Below are 23,468 nucleotides of genomic sequence, written 5' to 3'. Positions count from 1 at the left end.
TTGATTCTAGCCAAAGTGAGCGATAAAAGTCAACATCGCCAAAAGATATTAATTTTTTCACTAACCTTCTCAGAATTCTTCCGATGACACTCCTGTAACATCACATTACAACATGCATATACAGTTTGATCGAAAATGTTTATATTTAGCCACCAAAATCATGGTTAGACAATGTGAAATGTAGCTCAGTTGGTCAGAAAATGTCCTTGCGCCACTTAGACAGTGATCTACTCTTATACATAAATACTCATAAACGTGACTAAAAAATACAGGGTGGACAGGGATTGATAGACAATTTAATTCTTAATACAATTGCGTTATTACATTTTTTAATTTATCCTTACTTTTCAATACAGTTTGCGCCAAGCGAAGCTACGTCAAAAAACATGGCGTCCTAAGCCACTAAAATGTTTCGACAGAAACACGATTTATCATAATAAAAATGTCCTACCTTGAGCTGTTCTTCCATCAGTATCTTGGGCAAAGGATCCTTTCTTGGGAGAAATCGTCTTTTGGTGGAAAGCTGTCCTCTTGCCATGTGGAAATGTCAACTGCGTTCGGGATGAACTGAAAAGCGTGCCCAACTTTTCACATCGTTGCAAAAATAAATGTCCCAAAATCGCACTAAACGGATATAAATTGCTATAAAACGCTTTAAATTAACTACCTTATGATGTTTTTAACTCCTATAACGAGTGAAAAGATGACCGGAGAAATATAACAGGCTAAACTAACGCTTGGAACAGGTGCGCGCCGGTGTACTCTTGGCTCATGACGCAGCTCCCAAAGAATGACTAGCTTCAGGGTTTTTTCATTTGTAGGGCCTGTGAACGCGCAATCGACCCCGTTGGAATCGTCATCACGTAAAGGCATCCAGGGGAAGACGTAAGAAGTGTCCGTATAGTCATAGCAACGACAGTGCCCTTTTAAACGACTTCAGAACAGTGGCCAACATTTCTCAAATCTGACTCCATGTCAGGGAAATTGCTGTAGAATGGGCTCTGTTCCACTTAGAGACAAAATTTCAACTCCTATAGAAACTATAGACTGTTTTCTATCCAATAATAATAATAATATGCATATTGTACGATCAAGGATTTTGTGGGAAGCCGTTTAAAAAATTAGCCAAATTAGCATAAGTAGTCTAAACAGCGCCCCCATCCCCAACAGGTTAAATGTAAATGTAAATGTAATGAAGGGTCCCTGATGAATTTGCTACCACAAAAAGGGTCCCTGGCCCCAAAACATTTGAGAACCCCTGCATTATATGATAACGATCATAGAGGGGCAGACAACAAAAGGATAGCCACTTTAAATTTCACTGCCTGAGAAAGAAATGTTCTTATTTGTTTTGTACATAATGGTAGCCTTGTCAAATAATAGCTACCATCCAATATTTTTGGAATGTCTTGGTTCTATTAAACCAATGTCAATGTGAGGCTTTTAGAACATCTTGTTAATTCTTAGAACATCTTCCCACTGAGCACAGAGGTCAATTCAACGTCCATTCCACATTGGTTCAACATCACTTCATTTAAATGGTTGTGCTCAGGAGGTTGTTACTTCTTTAGCATTCTTGGAGAATGTATGTAGACTTTGGGCTTGGATACATGGAGCCTACACACCTAAAACCCATACAGAGTGTTTAAAAGGACTGTGCAGTGCCTTCGGAAAGTATTCAGACCGCTTGACTTTTTCCACATTTTGTTATGTTGCAGGCTTATTCTAAAAGTGATTCAAGATTTCTTTCATCATCAATCTACACACAATACCCAATAATGACAAACCCTCTACTCAGTACTTTGTTGAAGGAGCTTTGGCAGCAATTGTAGCATCGAGTTTTCTTGGGTATGACGCTACAAGCTTGGCACACCTGTATTTGGGGAGTTTCTCCCATTCTTCTTTGCAGATCCTCTCAAGCTCTGTCAGGTTGGATGGGGAGCGTTGGTGCACAGCTATTTTCAGGTCTCTCCAGAGATGTTCGATCGGGCTCAAGCCCGGGCTCTGACTGGACCACTCAAGGACATTCAGTGACTTGTCCTGAAACCACTCCTGCGTTGTCTTGGCTATGTGCTTAGGGTCGTTGTCCTGCTGGAAGGTGAACCTTTGCCCCAGGGGACCTTCAATGCTGCAGAAAGGTTTTTGTACCCTTCCCCAGATCTGTGTTTCGACACAATCCTGTCTCGGAGCTCTACAGACAATTCCTTCAACCTCATGGCTTGGTTTTTGCTCTGACATGCACTGTCAACTGTGGGACCTTATAGAGGCAGGTGTGTGCCTTTCCAAATCATGTTCAATCAATTGAATTTACCACAGGTGGACTACAATCAAGTTGTAGAAACATCTCAAGGATGATCAATGGAAACAGGATGTACCTGAGCTCAATTTTAAGTGTCAAAGCAAAGGGTCTGATTATGCATGTAAATAAGGTATTTATTTATTTATTTTTTTACCTAAAAAAAAATCATCTGATAAAGCATTATAGGGTATTGTGTGTAGATTGCTGAGGAATTGTTTTTATTTAATCCATTTTAGAACAAGGCCGTAACGAAACAAAATGTGGAAAAAGTCAAGGGGTCTGAATACTTTCCGAAGGCACTGTATATGCATTGTGAGACATACTGTTCATAAGGGTGTACATATGGTGTATGCAAACCATACATTACATTCACATTTACATTTAAGTCATTTAGCAGACGCTCTTATCCAGAGCGACTTACAAATTGGTGCATTCACCTTATGACATCCAGTGGAACAGCCACTTTACAATGGTGCATCTAAATCTTTTAAGGGGGGGGGGGGGGTCAGAAGGATTACTTTATCCTATCCTACAATACGAAGCAGGACATGAAAGACAATACTCAATGTTCTCTGTAGCACTCACTGATGTAATCATGAAGTTCTTTTAGAGGCTGGTTATGGCATACATTAACTCCACCATCCCAGACACCCTAGGCCCACTCTAATTTGCATACCGCCGCACCAGATCCATATATGATGTAATCTCAATTGCTCTCTACACTGCCATCAAACCCCTAGATAAGAGGAATACCTATGTGAGAATGCTGTTCATTAACTACAGCTCAGGGCTCAACACCATCGTCCCCTCCAAGCTCATCACCAAGTTTAGGGCTCTGGGTCTGAACACCTCTGTCTGCAACTGGATCCTGGACATCCTGATAGGCCGACCCCAGGTGATGAGGGTAGGCAACATCACCTCCGCCATGCTGACCCTCAACACAGGGGCCCCACAGTGGTGTGTGCACAGTCCCCTCCTGTGCACCCTGTTCATCCACAACTGCATGGCCATGCACAACTCCAACACCATCATCAAGTTTGCTGAGGAACAACGGTGGTAGGCCTGATCACCGGTGATAGAGAGTCAGCCTACAGGGAGGAGGTCAGGGACCTGGCAGTGTAGTGGCAGAACAATAACCTCTCCCTCTACGTTAGTAAGACCAAGGAGCTGATAGTGGACTATGGGGGGCGAGCACGTCCCCATCCACATCGACTGGCCTGCAGTGGAGCAGGTTGAGCACTTTAAGTTCCTCGGTGTCAAAATCAATAAAGACTTACAACGGTACAAACACACACAGTCATGAAGAAGACGCGGCAGCGCATCCTCCCATTCAGAAGTTTGAAAAAGTTTTGCATGAGCCCACAAATCCTCAAAAAGTTCAACAGCTGTACCATTGAGAGCATTTTGGCTGGCTGCATCACTGCCTGGTATGGCAATAACACCGCCCTCGATCTCATGGCGCTACAGAGGGTGGTGCGGACAGCCCATCACTGGGACCAAGCTCCCTACCATCCAGGACATCTATATCAGGCGGTGTGGTAGGAAGGCCTGGAAAATAGTTAAAGACTCCAACCACCCAAGGCATAGACTATTCTCTTTGCTTCTGCACTGCAAGCAGTACCAGTGCATCAAGTCTGATACCAATAGGCTCTTGAACAGCTTCTATTCCCAAGAAATAAGACTGATAAATAGTTATCTGAGTTAGCCTTGTATGTTCATTTTATTTGTATTTTTGCAGTGTCTCTATGCACACTCACAGGGCCCTACACACTCACACTCACTCCATCATTTGCTCACTCACACATAATATGCACATACATTTATACTGACTCCATACAACAGCACACCCACTGACATGCAAGCTCCTGCTACTCTGTTAATCTTATATCCTGTTGCCTAGTCACCTTACCCCTAAACATATCTACCTCCATCACTACAGTATCCCTGCACATTGTAAATATGGTATTGAAACTGACCCCGTATATAGTATGCTTACTTACTTATTGTGTTCTTAATTTTTCTCATGTTTTTTTCCTAGTATTACATTTTTATTGATTATTGCACTGTTGGATTTTGAGTTTGCAAGAAAGGTTTTTCACTGTACTTGTGCACTTGAAACTTCACTGTGTGTGTGTGTGTGTGTGTGTGTGTGTGTGTGTGTGTGTGTGTGTGTGTGTGTGTGTGTGTGTGTGTGTGTGTGTGTGTGTGTGTGTGTGTGTGTGTGTGTGTGTGTGTGTGTGTGTGCGTGCGTGCGTGCGTGCGTGCGTGCGTGTGTGTTCCTTTTCATTGGGGAGAACATTTATCATATACTGTAAATTATCCTAAAAGTGTTTAAGCAGCACTTTTTATTTCACAGTAAAGACTTCAGGTAAAAGATGTTTCGAATGACTAAATTAAAAGTGTTTCTTGTTCAGCACAGCGTGTGCTCTAATCTAAAGTAATGAAAATAAAAGGCTTTCTGGGGCGGTGTGTGCTCTCATTTAAAGGAAGAGAGGGAGAGGACGGGGAGTCTAAGCAGCAACTATAGATACATTTCACTTTACAGGGAACCATGGGGAGAGGAAGAGAGGGATGAAAGAGGGAGCGAAGGGGAGAGAGGGAGAGGGAGAAAGAGGGAGCGAAGGGGAGAGAGGGAGACGGAGAAAGAGGGAGCGAAGGGGAGAGAGGGAGAGGGAGAAAGAGGGAGCGAAGGGGAGAGAGGGAGAGGGAGAAAGAGGGAGCGAAGGGGAGAGAGGGAGAGGGAGAAAGAGGGAGCGAAGGGGAGAGAGGGAGAGGGAGAAAGAGGGGAAAAGGCAAAGGAAAATCAATAAAGTCATCAAACATGAATTGAGTTCTGAAATGACTTAAGTCCCATCAGGATGGTGAGGGTGTACAGGAGGTGAGGTGCAGTATAAGGACCTGTACACAGCTGACTTCTCAACGCCCTTCAGTAGAGATGACACTCAATCAGGCTGATCTAACCTTTACGTGCACCTCCAAGTCCAGAGCACAGAGACTAGCCACACTGCACTGAGGGGCTTTACTGTCCTCAACTCCGCTGCTCCCGTTCCTTCATTGTACCTGTCCTATTATTCCCAAGAGAGAAGATCTCTCTCTCTCTCTCTCAATTCAATTCAATTCAATTCAATTCAAGGGGCTTTATTTGCATGGGAAACATGTGTTAACATTGCCAAAGCAAGTGAGGTAGATAATATACAAAAGTCAAATAAACAATAAAAAATGAACAGTAAACATTACACATACAGAAGTTTCAAAACAATAAAGACATTACAAATGTCATATTATATATATATGCAGTGTTTTAACAATGTACAAATGGTTAAAGCACACAAGTTAAAGTAAATAAACATAAATATGGGTTGTATTTACAATGGTGTTTGTCTCTCTCTCTCTCTGGGGAGTAATGCACTAATGTGTTTGTGTGACCTAAGACTGATCATCACCATGTTCTCTCCCTCTCTTCCCTCTCTCTCCTCTATTTAATCTATCTACCCTTGTGTTCCCTCCATTTATCCCATTCCCTGAATCACTTTCTTACCACTCTACCCATTATCCTCTCTCCTTTTATTATCCTCTCTCCTTCCTCATTCCCACATCTCTGTCTTATATGACTTTGAGTTTCCTTGGGACCATGTGTTTGCTTGAGGGCAAGGTCATCCTCAGTGTTTAAACTGTGTTCCTTTTGAATTGGGGAGGAACAACTGCAACACTGCATCTCCACACCCAGTGAAAAATGAGCAGAATGCAACATGATACTCCAGATGAGGCCTTTTTAAGGACTTACATGTTCTCAGGATTCAGACAGCCTTCTCCCCATCTCCATTCTACACCGTGCGTTCAGTATACAGCCAGACAGCCAGCCATTGTTGACTCGGCTAATAGGTTCCTCAAAGTGTTTGGGAGAAAGCGTTGATGAGTCAATATAAGCACTTTGCTTAGCTAAACAAGCCGGGAACTAAATCTGATCTGGGAATGCAGAGTATTGCTTTTCCCTCTGTTGTGTAAACTCCTCTCTCTTTCTGTATAGAGGTCCTTGTGCCCGCTCACATACCAAGGTCTATACCACCTTTATGTGAGCAGAATACTGTAGTACATAGGTCTCACTCAACAAGCTATACCACCTGTATGTGAACAGAACACATATGGAAGTGCATGTAACAACCTCTTGTAGCTAATTCAATGGGAAGCAGCGCTACAAAGACAGGGTTTGTCCTGTGAACATCTTTGATTAAGTAAACTCTACTGTAGATCCATTCAGGTCTTCCAACTGTGCTCTGTATCCACGAAGGAATATGATGAAAGACAACCACTCTATTTTGTCCCTTCATTGAATATGTCACCCTCCCTAGGAGAGGGGCTGACCTTGATCATTTATTGTTAAGACCCTTGCTCCCTTCGGACTAAACGTGGAGTCTGAAGCCATTCTTGTGATTATTGTGTTTTTACTATCCATTGTAAATAATGTTTGTAGGCCTATGTAACCAAATTGTATCGATGATCGTATGTTATCCCGTCACGCTTTTTATATGTTCTATTTACAGTGCCTTGTTCAGACCCCTTGACTTTTTTCCATATTTTGTTACGTTACAGCCTTATTCTAAAGTTGATTACCTTTTTTGTTTTCCTCATCAATCTACACACAATACCCCATAATGACAAAGCAAAAACAGAAATGTTTGCAAATGTATTACATAAAAAAAATAGACATTTCACATTTACATAAGTATTCAGGCCCTTTACTCACTGCTTTGTTGAAGGACCTTTGGCATCGATTACAGCATTGAGTCTTCTTGGGTATGAAACTACAAGCTTGGAACACCTGTATTTGGGGAGTTTCTCCCATTCTTCTCTGCAGATCATCTCAAGCTCTGTCAGGTTGGATGGGGAGCGTTGCTGCACAGCTATTTTCATGTCTCTCCAGAGATGTTCGATCAGGTTCAAGTCCGGGCTCTGGCTGAGCCACTCAAGAACATTCAGACTTGTCCCGCAGCCACTTCTGCATTGTCTTGGCTGCGTGCTTAGGGTCGTTGTCCTGTTGAAAGATAAACCTTTGCTCAAGTCTGAGGTCCTGAGCGCTCCGAAGTAGGTTTTCATCAAGGATCTCTATGTACTTTGCTCTGTTCATCTTTGCTTCGATCCTGACTAGTCTCCCAGTCCATGCCGATGAAAAACATCCCCACAGCCTGATGCTGCCACCATCATGCTTCACCGTAGGGATGGTGCAAGGTTTCCTCCAGATGCATTCAGGCCAAAGAGTTCTTGGTTTCACCAGAGAATCTTTTTTCTCATCGTCTGAGAGTCTTTAGGTGCCTTTTGGCAAACTCCAAGCGTGCTGTCATGTGCCTTTCACTGAGGAGTGGCTTCCATCTAGCCACTCTACCATAAAGGCCTGATTGGTAGAGTGCTGCAGAAATGGTTGTCCTTCTGGTAGTTTTTCCCATCTCCACAGAGGAACTCCAGAGCTCTGTCAGAGTGAACATTGCGTTCTTGGTCACATCCTGACCAAGACCCTTCTCCCCCAAATGCTCAGTTTGGCGACCAGCTCTAGGACTAGTCTTAATGGTTCCAAACTTCTTCCATTTAAGAATGATGCAGGCTTTTGTGTTCTTGGGGACCTTCAATGCTGAAGAAAGGTTTTTGTACCCTTCCCCAGATCTGTGTTTCGACACAATCCTGTCTCGGAGCTGTACAGACAATTCCTTCAACCTCATGGCTTGGTTTTTGCTCTGACATGCACCGTCAACTGTGGGACCTTATAGAGGCAGGTGTGTGCCTTTCCAAATCATGTTCAATTAATTAAATTTACCACAAGTGGACTCCAATAAGTTGTAGAAACATCTCAAGGATGATCAATGGAAATGGAGCTCAATTTTGAGTCGCATAGCAAAGGGTTGAATACTTGTGTAAATAAGGTATTTCTGTTTTTTATTTTTAATAAAATGTGACAACATTTCTAAAACCCTGTTTTCACTTTGTCATTATGGAGTATTGTGTTTAGAACAAGGCTGTAACGTAAAAAAATGTGGAAAAAGTCAAGAGGTCTGAATACTTTTCCGTAGGCACTGTGTAAATCAACTAATGACATCAAGCCACACCCGGCCATGATTACAAACACCTGGGTGTCCTTTGAAACTATATGAACTAGTGACCCGCAGTGTTTGTCATTATAACCTGAGGAAGACAGCTTGTCTGTCCAAACGTTGGTCATTCAATTATTGCATCTGAGTTCCTAGAATGTGCGTCTCTCCTTTTTTTCATATGGTGAAAGGTCAAACAGGTCTTATGTAAGACTGATAATCATTCCGTCCTTACAGAGGAGAGAAGAGAAGAGAGAAAGGATGTAGAGGAGAAAGGACAAGAGAGAGTGGACACAGTGTGTGTGTGTGTGTGCGTGTGTGTGTGTGTGTGTGGGGGGGGGGGGGGGGTAAATAAAGATCAGGGATCAGCCTAGTGCATTCTGTTTATTGACCCTATCTCTTATACAATAAGGTGCTGTGAACGGCCTTCCGTCTGCTGAGGGACTGCCTGCATTCGCCACCCATTAAGGCTGAAATAAAGGAGTTCTCTCCCATCTCTCCTTCACTATTAATTAGCTGCACCTGTTTGGTCAGTCCCGAAAAAGCACTTTACAAGTACAATCAGTGCAGAGGAAGGTGTGTGTTAGAGGGGAAATGTGTGTGGTTAGAGGGTTCGATGGGTCAGTGAATGTGGAGAAAGGAGGAAGTTAGATGAATAGGTCTATTCTGACAGAATCCCTTGTTAAAGAGGAGGTCTTTGGAGCGGTCCTGTCTGCCATATAATAGAAGAAGAGGCCCAAACGGACCTCACACACACACACACTGAGAATGGCATGAGATTGAAAAGGGTTACAGGGTCGAGGGCCACAAAGGATTGATTAACTGGCTAGTTAGGGAAAGAGGAGGTACAAAGCCTTGGTTCAACCACAAACATGCACAGAAGAGGGTGATGAGAGGAAAGATAGAGGAATGAGAGAGAGAGAGAGTAGAGTGAGAGAGGGGGGTGGGCAACAGGCCAAATAGGAGAAGCTTGGCAGTCTGGGCTGGGGTAGCAGCTTTTCAGGACTAAAAACAAACAAACTATAAAAAAGATTAAGGTACAAAAGATTAACTTTAATTACAACACAGGGAGAATACTGAATAGTTTGGAGCTAAGGGTTGTAATTCTCCTGTTTATTTTAGGTTGTTACAGAATCTTGCTAAAAGGTATCGCCTCTTCACCAGTAGCTAGCTAGATTTACTCCTGAACCCAGCAGAGCAAGCACATTTCCCCTACTCTCACCAGAAGCCAGTCAGGCTTTTTATAGGGTTCTTTATCTGGGATTTTATGCTTAACAAAATGACCACCTCAGCACAGGACATAGAGATGGAAGAAAGGCGTAAAGGAAAAGCAGCACAAATGAAGGAAACGCTGAGTAAGGAATGAACAGCATGTTTAACTTGTTCGATATGGACTATATTTCAGCACAGCATAGTAATGAAGGAATGAATACTGTCATATGTTCTTGCTAATGTACTTTTCTGACCTGTACTTGCTTTGACTCTCCCACTGGGCAACGTTGTGGGTTAATTATAGGTCATAAACATACATACATACAGTACATACAGTACATACATTCATACATACATACATACATACATACATACATACATACATACGTACATACGTACATACATACATACGTACACACACATACATACACACATACATGCATACAGTACATACATACACAAATACATACAGTACATACATGCATACAGTACATACATACACACATACATACACACATACATACACACATACATACAGTACATACATACACACAAACATACACATATACATACACACATACAGCTTCAGTAAACACAAGTGTACTCCTGAAAGCACAGAGCTCCTTCTTGAAAAGGACTGCATTGTTGGAAGTCTTGTGTAAATTAAGGCCAGATGAAGGTCAGGCCTGCAGTCAGTCTGGTGGTGCTGCAGATTACCGAAGATAATTTAAATAAAGAGGCCTAGAAGCCGCTTGTAGGCGATGTTAGCTAGCATAGCTCATGCGTAGAAACAAGTCATCGGGTCTAATGTCCGTGTCGCGCTGAACTGTGCATGTGCAGGCCATCGAATCAAAGACACTCCTTCGACATAAAGTTATTTTTGACAAAAATGTAAACATGTCAGTTTGTCACTTTCACAAGGTTGGAGTAATGACAGTTTTAGCTACTGAAGACATTCTCTCCACTCTAGGTTTTGTATTTAGATTTTGAGAAAATTAATAACTGAGGACACATTTTTCACTTCTCCCATTGACTTGACAACCCCCAAACCCCCGTCAAGTCTGTCGGGTCTGCTTCGCCAGGCGTTCCCAGAAGTATTAGCCAGTTGGGTCTTTGGGTTTGAAACCTCTGGGGAATTACTGTAACTCTGACCGTACTATAGGCATTGGAGACCAGCATCTACAGTACTTACCAGAGGGTTAACGTCTACAGTAATGTATATCAGTGATATTCCATAGAGAGGATGTCATAACATGATCTATAGGTATCCATATCTCCACATATTCTTCTTCTCATCTTGTTTATTTCATTATAAAGGTGGAATACGGTGCTTGTTATGAAAATGGAGTACTCTTACATGGAGCTGAACATAGTAACTTTTCACAGTTGTTTACCAGTCCTACCTGTATGCAGAACTGGGAAATAATAGCAGGCTACTGTACTGTGGTCTGTCTCTTCTGGGTCTTCTCTTTGATTCATGGGACTGCAATCTAAGAGAGGGAGGGAAAGAGAGAAATGGGTTGTTAGGTACCACAGCTGAAACATGTCTACTCTGGTGAAAGACACTACAGTGGAAAAGAGAGGGATTTAGGGGAAGAGAAAGAGGAGAAGAGGATAGATAGGATAGAGTGAGAGGATAGAATAGAGAGAGAGAGAGAGAATCTCCAAAGCCAGAGCTCTGTTGCCTCATTGGCAGCTTAACAGTGTGTGCCGTACACTGTCCCCACCCCTTCGCTCTCTCCACCCTCTTACTGATCACTGTCTCTCTCCTCTCCTCTCCCTCTCCCATCTCTCTCTCTCTGCCTTTTTACTGGTCACTGTCTCTCTCCTCTCCTCTCCCTCTCCCATCTCTCTCTCTCTGCCTTTTTACTGATCACTGTCTCTCTCCTCTCCCTCTCCCATCTCTCTCTCTCTGCCTTTTTACTGATCACTGTCTCTCTCCTCTCCCTCTCCCATCTCTCTCTATCTGCCTTCTTACTGATCACTGTCTCTCTCTTCTCCCTCTCCCATCTCTCTCTCCACCCTCTTACTGATCACAGTCTCTCTCCTCTCCCTCTCCCATCTCTCTCTCTCTCTCTGCCCTCTTACTGATCAATGTCTCTCTCCTCTCCCATCTCTCTCTCTATCTGCCTTCTTACTGATCACTCTCTCCTCTCCCTCTCCCATCTCTCTCTCTCCATGCCTTCTTACTGATCACTGTCTCTCTCTTCTCCCTCTCCCATCTCTCTCTCTCCACCCTCTTACTGATCACAGTCTCTCTCCTCTCCCTCTCCCATCTCTCTCTCTCTCTGCCCTCTTACTGATCACTCTCTCCTCTCCCTCTCCCATCTCTCTCTCTCTCTGCCCTCTTACTGATCACTGTCTCTCTGATCTCACTCTCCCATCTCTCTCTCTGCCTTCTTACTGATCACTGTCTCTCTCTCCCATCTCTCTCTCTCTCTGCCCTCTTACCGATCACTGTGTCTCTCCTCTCCCATCTCTTTCTCTCTCTGCCCTTTTACTGATCACTGTGTCTCTCCTCTCCCATCTCTCTCTCTCTCTGCCCTTTTACTGATCACTGTGTCTCTCCTCTCCCATCTCTCTCTCTACCTTCTTACTGATCACTGTCTCTCTCCTCCCCCTCTCCCATCTCTCTCTCTCTGCCCTCTTACTGATCAATCTCTTTCTCTCCCTCCCTCCCTCGCTCCTCTCTCCTCTCTCTCCCTCTCATTCTCACTCTCCTCTCCTATATCTCTCTTTCTACCCGTGTCTCATCACTCCTTTCCATCATAAGCTTATTGTATTCTCCTCCTTCTTTTCTTCTCCTCCCCCTTCACATCATCCCATCCCTCCTTCAGGTAAACATCTGTCAGAGTTATCACAGAGACAGTTCACCTGCAGAAAGGAAAACAGAGCTTAGCTTCTCTATATGCAGGGAAATCTCACCATGTGTACAACACTACAGCACCACAGTACCTACTGAGGTACCTCCTACACTCATAACAACCCTATCCACTCCACAGCTATAATGCAGTCTGTAGTGAGCATAGCTTTGATGCTTGAGACACCACCGGCAGGTATTGAACACACACACACACACACACACACACACACACACACACACACACACACACACACACAAACAAACAAACAAACAAACAAACAAACAAACAAGCACACACACACACAAATACACACATACACGCACACACCACAGGCAGGTAATGCCCCCTGCTGGAAGGAGGCTAAAATCACCACATCAAAATGTCATCATCACCGTGGGAGACAACAGTCACCTGATCACTCTGGAGGGTCTCTACTACCAGAGATAGGGAAGATGATGGGGGGAGGATGGGTGGAGGACGGAGAAGGAAGAGGGGAGTGTGAGGAAATAATCAGTAGATCTGTATGGGGGCTGTGTGTGTGTTACAGGAAGTCTGCCAAACATTGCCGTGTCACGGGGGGAGGTCCTTCCAGGTGATAGACACATAATGGGACCGCCCACCGAGACAGGAAGTGCCCCGCTCACTGAGTCAATCAGGAGCTCATCTTGTTGTGTAGTGTAGGGCCATCCAGAAAAGACCTATTGTGCACTCTTAATGGTCCAGCACGATCATGGGGGAGGAGGAGATGCTAGAACTGGGCTGAGGTCGCTCGGTTACAGAGGAGAGGAAGCTAAGGTGAGGTCATCGAGAAAGTGATTGACAGGCTGCCTGGAGGTGACTTGTGTGGAATGAAATACCTTTGAATCTGAGGACCAATGCTTGTCATAACAGCAACAACAACAACAGCAGCTGGTTTTTAGAAGAAAATGTCCACTCTGCAAAGACAATGTACAGTTTATAGATATGAAGTTGATATTAAACTAATCAATAAAACAGACAAAACAATTGAATGATATTTGGCATTTGACCTTGTTAGAATTCTATCAGCTTTGAACGTCAGCTGCTCAATTTTCACATCAGAAAAGCCTTCTTTGATATGATCTTGTCGTTTATGAAACCTTCAAGCATTCATCCACATACTGAAGGCACAAGACAAGTGGCCGAGGAGTGAAAACTCAGCAAGATCACTATTGATTCATCTATGTAAATATGTGACGCCGAATGCTTTTGAGACGGTTGTTTTCCAAGTAAAAATGCAACTACTCTGCCTGCCATTCAGCCAGTCAGTCAGTCGCCATGGTCACGGTTCATTGAGCATCATCACGTTACGTAACAACAAGTTCCAAATCAATACCTCCAATCAAATGGAACTGTACATGCGTCAGTCCACTATTGATTGTGGTTTTATAAAGGGTGACCTGGAGGTCATTCGAGGACTATGGGTGTTGGAGCAGTGACATGGGAATCATTTAGGGGAGATGGGGCTCAAACACACATTTGATTTGCTGTAGATGGGTTTGACTGTTTGTTCATGGCTGACAGTAATGAGGCAGTGTGGAGTTTGACAGGTGCACAGGGGGAGTGGAGAGAGTTTCAAGTTTTAATGTACAAGTACAGTGAAATGCCTTTCTTGCCAGCTCTAACCCCAGCAATGCAATAATCAATAGCAATGTAATACTAAAAATAACTAGGTTGAACAAAAACACACAACGTATAAAATAAGAAATAAGAAGAACACAATAAAGTAAGTAAGCATACTATATACAGGCTCAGTTCCTGCACCATATTTACAATGTGCAGGGATACTGGAGTGATGGAGGTAGATATGTATAGGGGACACGCACCCACACACACACACACACACACACACACACACACACACATTGAGAACACACAGCCACTCAAAGTCACACACACTCAATAGACCAATAATGTGATTATTTCACAGTATAGCAACTCCATTCATGGGTGAAGAAATTAACAATTTTTATTGCTTTAAACTACGACCATTGACGTTCCCACCCTGTTCCTCTATAATGGTCTATTGATCGGCCAAGTAATGTCATGTGTGATTGCTTTAAGAAGACGAAAAACAAGAACATATCATTTCGAGAAAAACAGAGGAAAGAAAACCACCAAGGAACACACTATGGGATAATGATTGGCACACACACACACGTGTGTCTATCTCTAAGTCAGACATACACACACAGAAAGACACTCCCAAATATGTCAGTAGCACCTGTGTTGATATTGAGGGCAGATATTGAGGATAAACACAACCATAAAATGCATTATCAGATGTCATTATAGCAGAGTCACTAGTCTGTGTGAGTGTATGTGCATTTGTCTTGTGTGTGTGCGTGTGGGTGTGCGTGTGTGTGTGTGTGTGCGCGTGTGTGTGTGCGTGTGCGTGAGAGAGAGAGAGAGAGAGAGAGAGAGAGAGAGAGAGAGAGAGAGAGAGAGAGAGAGAGAGAGAGAGAGAGAGAGAGAGAGAGAGAGAGAGAGAGAGAGAGAGAGAGAGAGAGATTCCTGTGACTGTCGTTGTTCGTTGTTCACTGAGCAGAATGTTCGAATTTTACAACCAGAACTTCAATTACATTTTAATAGACTTGAGCCACAGAGTATGACAATGGCTGATCCCTTCAGAAATTATTTTCCCCTTTTACCAGGTCACGGGGTGGATTGAGAGAGATGTGGATGACAGATTCAGGGGAATATAACGCATAACCCCTCTATCAATCTATCCATCATCTGCCCATCAAACAGAAGTGGGCAGGACACATAGAGATAGAGTCAAGCACAATAGTATCAAAGGAAAACACTTTGACCTATTGAAAAGGCTGGAAAAAGCCCATATGGATCCATTCACAATCTGACTCTGAATATTGCCCATGATAAAATGATCTGGCTCATCATTGATGGGCTGTGTGTACAGTGTCCATATTTGGACAGTCTAATGAAATTGACATCTAGCCCTGATTAGGAGTCTGAGTTACACTGACATTAGTGACTCTGAGGCTGTCCTAATATGGGCACCGTATTTGTGATAGCGAGGGTAGGAAGGTGAGCTCAGGGTCACCTACGGATGACCTCTCTGGAAAGGAATGTGTGGAGTTCAAGGATAATGTCATAATGACAAGACCACAGACTAATGGTCTCCATAGACTCATCATACAGTCTCTCTCTCTCTCACCTGATCATTTATCAGTGGTCTCAGAAACAGACATTCATGGGATCTTTTATTGACCCACATTGATCTTTGCAGGGTACTGCGGCTGAAGGTCAAAGGTGAATGGTATATCACCTATAACCGGGTACTTTTGTTGGACTGATCCAAGGATATTCCTCACACAGACTCTTACTATGGTATAGTATGGCTACTGGTTGGTTTGTAAATTTCTCTATATGTCAAATAAGGTTGTTATGACATTGATTATCTCACATGTATTATGTATAGTCATGTGTATACCCATCATGGAGCAAGAGCATAATAGTCATGTCAGACAAGGACTCAGTCCACAGAAACCTGTGAAGTCCTCTGTAACTGGCACAAACTAAAATGTATTTCAGAAGAGAAGGGTGAATATGAAAGACTGTGCTCTGTGAAAACATATGACAAAAGACGAGCTTCTTTTTCTTCTATTCACAATGTTTCTCCCTCCCCTTTCATCTCTCTCTCTCCCCTTCCCTCCCCCCTCCTCTCTGTGTTGATTGTTGATTAGCTGGTAAATAACGACATGGTTGTAATGTCTCTGTCTGTGATCAGCCTCTATCCTGCTGTTTCTGAAAAACAACACTGCAAATCAGAACCACAAAATGAGGCAATTAAGACTCTCCAACCAGCATTTAGAGGAGAATGTAGACAGAGCAAGCATCTGGAGTGAACGTCTCTTACAGAGGAAGAGGACGATGAGGAAGAAGAGAAGGAGGAAAAGGAGAAGGAGGAGGAGGAGGAGGAGGAAAGGGAGGAGGAGGAGGAGTCAACATGGGAACAGTTTCTCTGTCAGCATTTTGACTCAGCGTGCATTTTTTTATTTCACCTTTATTTAATCAGGTAAGCTAGTTGAGAACAAGTTCTCATTTACAACTGCGACCTGGCCAAGATAAAGCAAAGCAGTGCGACACAAACAACAACACAGAGTTACACATGGAATAAACAAGTGTACAGTCAATAACACAATAGAAAAAAGAAGTCTATATACAGGGTGTGCAAATGGCGTGAGGAGGTAAGCCAATAAATAGGCCATAGTAGCAAGTAATTACAATTTAGCAAATTAACAATGAAGTGATAGATGTGCAGATGATGATGTGCAAGTAGAAAAACTGGTGTGCAAAAGAGCAGAAAAGTAAATAAAAACAATATGGGGATGAGGTAGGTAGATTGGATGGGCTATTTACAGATGGGCTATGTACAACTGTCATGACACATATTTAGACCTTTTGTGACGTATATTGTGTTATTTTATGGCTGGTTATGACACCTACATAAGAGTGTCAAAACCCACAAAACCTACCACACAAAGCAAAACATTTCTTTACACTATATCCTACTTGTCAACAGTATGTTTATGTTATATAACGTTTGATTAAATTTACCATATTCAATTATCATTGTAATTCCGCACACATTGATGTCAGACATGCACCAGCCCAATGCTCTGTTGATGAAGACTGGGATGAAGTCAGGAGCAGATTTCAGGAACAAGGCAAGACACCCTCTTTATAACTGATGGCTGATATAAGGGCATGTACGTGATAGGCCTATCTGGCTTATATGATTATGATGGTCATAATGCTTCTTGACAGTGTCATAAAATGTATTTTCAACAAGTTAAATAAAATATGATGAAAAACCATGACTGTAAAGAATTCATTACAACAACAACTGTAACGGTCCTGACCTGTTTTATGTTGTTTTTTATGTGTTTATGGTCAGGGCATGTGTTTTGGGTGGGCAGTCTATGTTATCTGTTTCTATGTTGGTTTTGGGTTGCCTGGTATGGCTCTTGATTAGAGGCAGGTGGTTTGCGTTTTCCTCTAATTAAGAGTCATATTTAGGTAGGGCGTTCTCACTGTTTGTTTGTGGGTGATTGTCTCCTGTGTCGTGTAATGTATGTACCATACGGGACTGTTTGGCTGTTCGTTTTCGTTTCGATGTCGTCTGTTTCCTGTCCGTGAGTTTACGTGTAGTTATGTAAGTTTATGTTCAGGTTTCGTTGACGTCGTTTTCTTGTTTTGTAAATTTGAAAGTGTTTTGTTTTTCGTGTTGCCATCATCGTCGTGTTAAATAAAGATGGCTTATTTCCCTGAAGCTGCATTTTGGTCTGATGATCCTTCTCTCCTCTCCTCGTCCGAGGATGAGGAGAGAGACAGCCCTAACAACAACAAAGGATTTAAGAGGGAAAAAAGTCAAACTTCTTGGCGGGAAACAAACATTTTGAATAAATGTGGGTTTTGACACTCTTATGTAATATCATAACTAACCATAAAATAACGCAATATATGTCACAACAGGTTTTTTGTGGCGGCATGGCTCTCGACCTTTGCCTCTCCCGAGTCCGTACAGGAGTTGCAGCGATGGGACAAGACGGTAACTACCAATTGGATATCACGGGAACATGGGTAAAAAAAAAAAGTACAAAAATATCTATTTTTAATATTACATATGCAAAGTATGTTTAAATCTTACTAATATACCCTTAAACACCCAACCCAAGCATGCACAGGGAATACAGTATCTCTCACCAGAGGTGGGACCAAGTCATTGTTTCACAAGTCACAAGTAAGTCTCAAGTCCTGGCACTCAAGTCCCAAGTCAAGACAGGCAAGTCCGAGTCAAGTCTCAAGTCAAGACCGTCAAGTATCAAGTCAAGTCTCGAGTCCTAAACGTTGAGTTTCGAGTCCTAAACAAGTCATAATGTGCTCTTCACCAAATGTAATACCATTTCATATTTTTAACAAGAGTAATAGTATATTACATTTATGCAAATCATGAATGCTTTTAAAAATATCTATATATTTATTACTTTCCAAATAAATGTTATATTTCCATGGAAATACATGAGCCATGAGAAAGACACCCCCCCCCAACAGTGATCGACTATCGAGGATCGCTATGGGGCGCAATCGGGCAATGTAGGCTTGTACACAATCGCCCAACCTTAACACACACACACTCTCTCTGTGTGGTTACAGTAGGCTAACGTATGTCAGTGGTTTTAGGAACAGCAGTAACATCAGGCAGGATTTAGGCTACCAACTGCCTAGCCAGTTGTAGCTCAATCGTGGGTGCAATGATCACGTTCCCGCACTGACTGACTGTGTGGAGGCTCATTGATTTAACGTTACATTAGCCTACATGATATACCAGCAAAGTAATAAAATATATAGCTGCCGGCTATATTAGACACGACTTACCGTTCTTTGTGCAGCTTCAAATGTCAAACAAAGTTGGAAATTGTTGCGCCTCCGTCTGTAATTTTCTTCCTGCATGTTTTGCAAGTTGCAATCTGTTTTTTTGTTGATACAGCATCGTCTTTATATCCGAAAATAATAATTTGGGGTATCATCTTTCCAAGGGCTCCATCTGAATTCACCCGCTGACGTTCATCTGCAGTGCCACAGACAACTTTTTCTCAGCTGGCACAATTTGATTGGCTGCTGTCAGATTCAAACTGTAATCTGTTAAATGAAGAGTTGATGCACTGCACGCTTTTTTATATATGCATCATGTTTTATATTGGGGCTTGGGGAGGGTATCAAGTCAGTTTGGGGAGGGTATCAAGTCAGGTCGAGTCATAATGCTCAAGTCCAAGTCAAGTCACGAGTCACTGGTGTTAAAGTCAAAGTCGAGTTGCAAGTCATCATATTTGTGACTCGAGTCTGACTCGAGTCCACACCTCTGGCTCTCACTGACTCTGTTGAAATTTCTACACACATTCGATATTTCACTATTTCATATACCCTTCTCCCCCTCTCTCGCTGTGGTCAATGGCTATTGATTGTATAACGTAAATCATAATCTCAATGTGGATACCAATGGCCCTTTTATAACAAAAGTGTAGATCACACATTGCCAATAAAGCTTTAAATGCCTCACTAGAGGATTAACAACTTAGCCATCCCCATAATTTTATTTGGACATTAAATCTACGGTCCACATTTAATGCACTGTAGGCTACTGTACATTCCACACATGGAGGATTTAATTTCTATGTGCATCACCTTAAATAATCTCTAGGCTGTGAACGGCAGCAGTTTCTCTGCTCATATCTAGCTGATATAACAGGCCTATACTGCTTGCATAATGGTGCAGATATATACAGAGCTCATCATTTCTACCATGATACTTAACTTTATAATACGACCTCTCTTTCTCTCCCTCTATTGCATTTTTTCCTCTCTCCCTGTCCCTCCGGATGGGTGTCTGCTGTCTATTTTGTATCTGAGCTCTGTGGAGGTCCTAGCTTCACGCAGCCTCTTATTTAAAACCCAATATCACTCCGAGGGGAGGGAGCTCTGTTCCCAGGTGAGTGTGTTGAAGCTGGTAGGGTTCTCAATGAGGCTGAGAATATCACTAGTTTTGTAATAGGGGAGGATCTGTCACTGAAAGACCCTCAGCCCCTCAGCCCCCCCCCTCTTTCACAGGCTTTAAAGCCTTTCACAGGCTTTATCGCTCTATACTGACTGACTGCTCACAGCAAATTACTCCAGCACACATGGTCTGAATTTCCACCTACATCCACACACACACACACCCACACACATCCACCACACACACCCACACCCCTAATCCCCAGTTCCATTCACTGGTTATATTTAGAATATCCCTCATTCATTTTGTCCTGATGAAACAGCGCTCTGCAGACATCAGTCTTATCTACATTCATACATCACACTTTTCCTACATCTTGATTGTCCCTTGAATGGATGGATATTCTGTATAATGACATATGACAGTTGTTGAAAAGCTGCATTACATTGGTATGGGAGAGAGTGGCTTGTTGCTAACATCCTATGTGGTTGAACGTTGATAAGGTCAACCAAGGACAAACTTTACAATGGCAAACCTCTGAAAGAGTTCTAGAAGAACAATCTGGAATGATGGAGGGCTGATATGTTATTACAGAGGGCAATGTTTGATGGACCTTTCTTTCCATTCTCTGTTCTCTATGGTGTGTCGTTGTTGTTGTCCCTTGAATGGGACATCCGGTGCTTGTATCTAGAGGTCTAACCCACCAGCTGACATATTGGATGTCTGACAGGTCTGAATCTGAGACCTCCTGTCAATCTCAAATCAATCAGTCCACACACACACACACACACACACACACACACACACACACACACACACACACACACACACACACACACACACACACACACACACACACACACACACACACACACACACACACACACACACACACACACACACACTCTCTCTCCAAGAAACATTCCTTAACACAGGATAATTCTGTTGCTGCAGAAATCTGATATTCTTATTGACTGGAGAAATAAATAATGGGCTTACGTTTTCAGCATGAATCGCCTTCATCTCTCTCTCTCTCTCTCTCTCTCTCTCTCTCTCTCTCGCTCTCTCTCGCTCTCTCTCGCTCTCTCTCGCTCTCTCTCGCTCTCTCTCTCTCTCTCTGCCCCCTTACTGATCTCTCTCTCTCTCTCTCTCTCTCTCTCTCTCTCTCTCTCTCTCTCTCTCTCTCTCTCTCTCTGCCCCCTTACTGATCTCTCTCTCTCTCTCTCTCTCTGCCCCCTTACTGATCTCTCTCTCTCTCTCTCTCTCCCTCTCTCTCTCTCTCTCTCTGCCCCCTTACTGATCTCTCTCTCTCTCTCTCTCTCTCTGCCCCCTTACTTCTCTCTCTCTCTCTCTCTCTCTCTCTCTCTCTCTCTCTCTCTCTCTCTCTCTCTCTCTCTCTCTCTCTCTCTCTCTCTGCCCCCTTACTGATCTCTCTCTCTCTCTCTCTCTCTCTGCCCCCTTACTGATCTCTCTCTCTCTTTGTCTCTCTCAGACACACAATCCTGTCAATTCCACATCAAATCAGTCCACACTGTGAAGTCATGAACTTTGAATGTCAGGTTCTGATCTTTCCTTTACAAACCCCACTAACAAGTAACCAATCACTGGGCATGTCAACACAGACATATATTTTTGATCCGTTTTAACTAAGTATGCATGATATATCGGTGAACATATCGGAATCGGCTGATATTAGCTAACATCGGTATCGGCCCAATGTCTAGTTTAACGCTGATGTTAAAAACCGATGTCAAAGACGCCGTGCATACCTATATAACGTAGGTACATGACGTAATGACGCCACGTAAAATGTTGCGCTACACGTGTAACACAGCAATTCTAACCTGGCCCACAATGTCTGCTGTGTGGATCAAGCAGTCAACAAGTCGAGCAGTCATTTGAAAGAGTAAGAAAATTTCAACGAGGCAACTCAAAGGTGAAATCCATTAAAGTCAAGATAACGGAATGCCATTGACAATCAAACGTTCTCTGTCGTGGGTGAGGTTGTCTTTCGTCGACTGGTCAAGCACACACCGGTGCCTTACCTGAGTTACACAGTAATAGCGTCACTGCTATTAGCTTCACGACATACATACTACGGAGCGCCTTTTGGGTCTTTGCGTGTCAAAAAAGATACAGTAGCACTTTCAAAGCTGTACAAAAAAGTCTGCAACAAGCAAGCACCGCCACAAACAATGTGTTTACAATAAAGCATAATTTGTTTGACCGCAACTTCTGGGGTAACTAGCTTTAGCTTGTTAACTAGCTAGCACCAATACAACCAGCCTGAAAACAATGACCAGTAGAAACTGCAGTCATTTTCATTATTCTTAGCAATGATTAAGGAATCCTTGTGAGTAAGTATTAGCTATGTTGCGACTTGTTGTTTGACTATTGAAATTGAACTTCAGTTCATGAAAATAAATAGCAAGCCAGCTACTTAACCTGTCTAGGATCAGCGTGGCGCTAGCGGCACACCCCCCCCCCCCCACTGAAAAACCAGTGCCGCGAAATTCAAAAAAAATATTTTTTTTAAATATTTAACTTTCACACATTAAAGTCCAATACAGCTAATGAAAGACACAGATCTTGTGAATCCAGTCAACATTTCCGATTTTTAAAATGTTTTACAGGGAAGACACAATATGTAAAGATGTACATCTATTACCTAAAAACACATTAGCATAATCCACCATCTTTTATTTGTCCACCAACACCAGTAGCCATCACCAATTCGGCTAAACTAAGATATTTATAGCCCCTAACCAACAAAAAAACTCATTAGATGACAGTCTGATAACATATTTATGGTATGGGATAGGTTTTGTTAGAAAAAAGTGCATATTTCAGGTAGACTTCATAGTTTACAATTGCACCCACCATCACAAATGGACTAGAATAATTACAATGAGCAACGTGTTTACCTAACTACTAATCATCAAACATTTCGTAAAAATACACAGCATACACGAATCGAAAGACACAGATCCTGTGAATACAGACAATATTTCAGATTTTCTAAGTGTCTTACAGCGAAAACACAATAAATCGTTATATTAGCTTAGCACATAGCAATTAGCAGCCCAGCATTGATTCTAGCCAAAGTGAGCGATAAAAGTCAACATCGCCAAAAGATATTAATTTTTTCACTAACCTTCTCAGAATTCTTCCGATGACACTCCTGTAACATCACATTACAACATGCATATACAGTTTGATCGAAAATGTTTATATTTAGCCACCAAAATCATGGTTAGACAATGTGAAATGTAGACAAGCTGGTAAAGAAAATGTCCTTGCGCCACTTAGACAGTGATCTACTCTTATACATAAATACTCATAAACGTGACTAAAAAATACAGGGTGGACAGGGATTGATAGACAATTTAATTCTTAATACAATTGCGTTATTACATTTTTTAATTTATCCTTACTTTTCAATACAGTTTGCGCCAAGCGAAGCTACGTCAAAAAACATG

This window comes from Salvelinus fontinalis, chromosome 6, assembly GCF_029448725.1.
Source record: "Salvelinus fontinalis isolate EN_2023a chromosome 6, ASM2944872v1, whole genome shotgun sequence".
In the NCBI taxonomy this organism is placed as follows: Eukaryota; Metazoa; Chordata; class Actinopteri; order Salmoniformes; family Salmonidae; genus Salvelinus; species Salvelinus fontinalis.
This window is presented reverse-complemented; position numbering follows the sequence as displayed.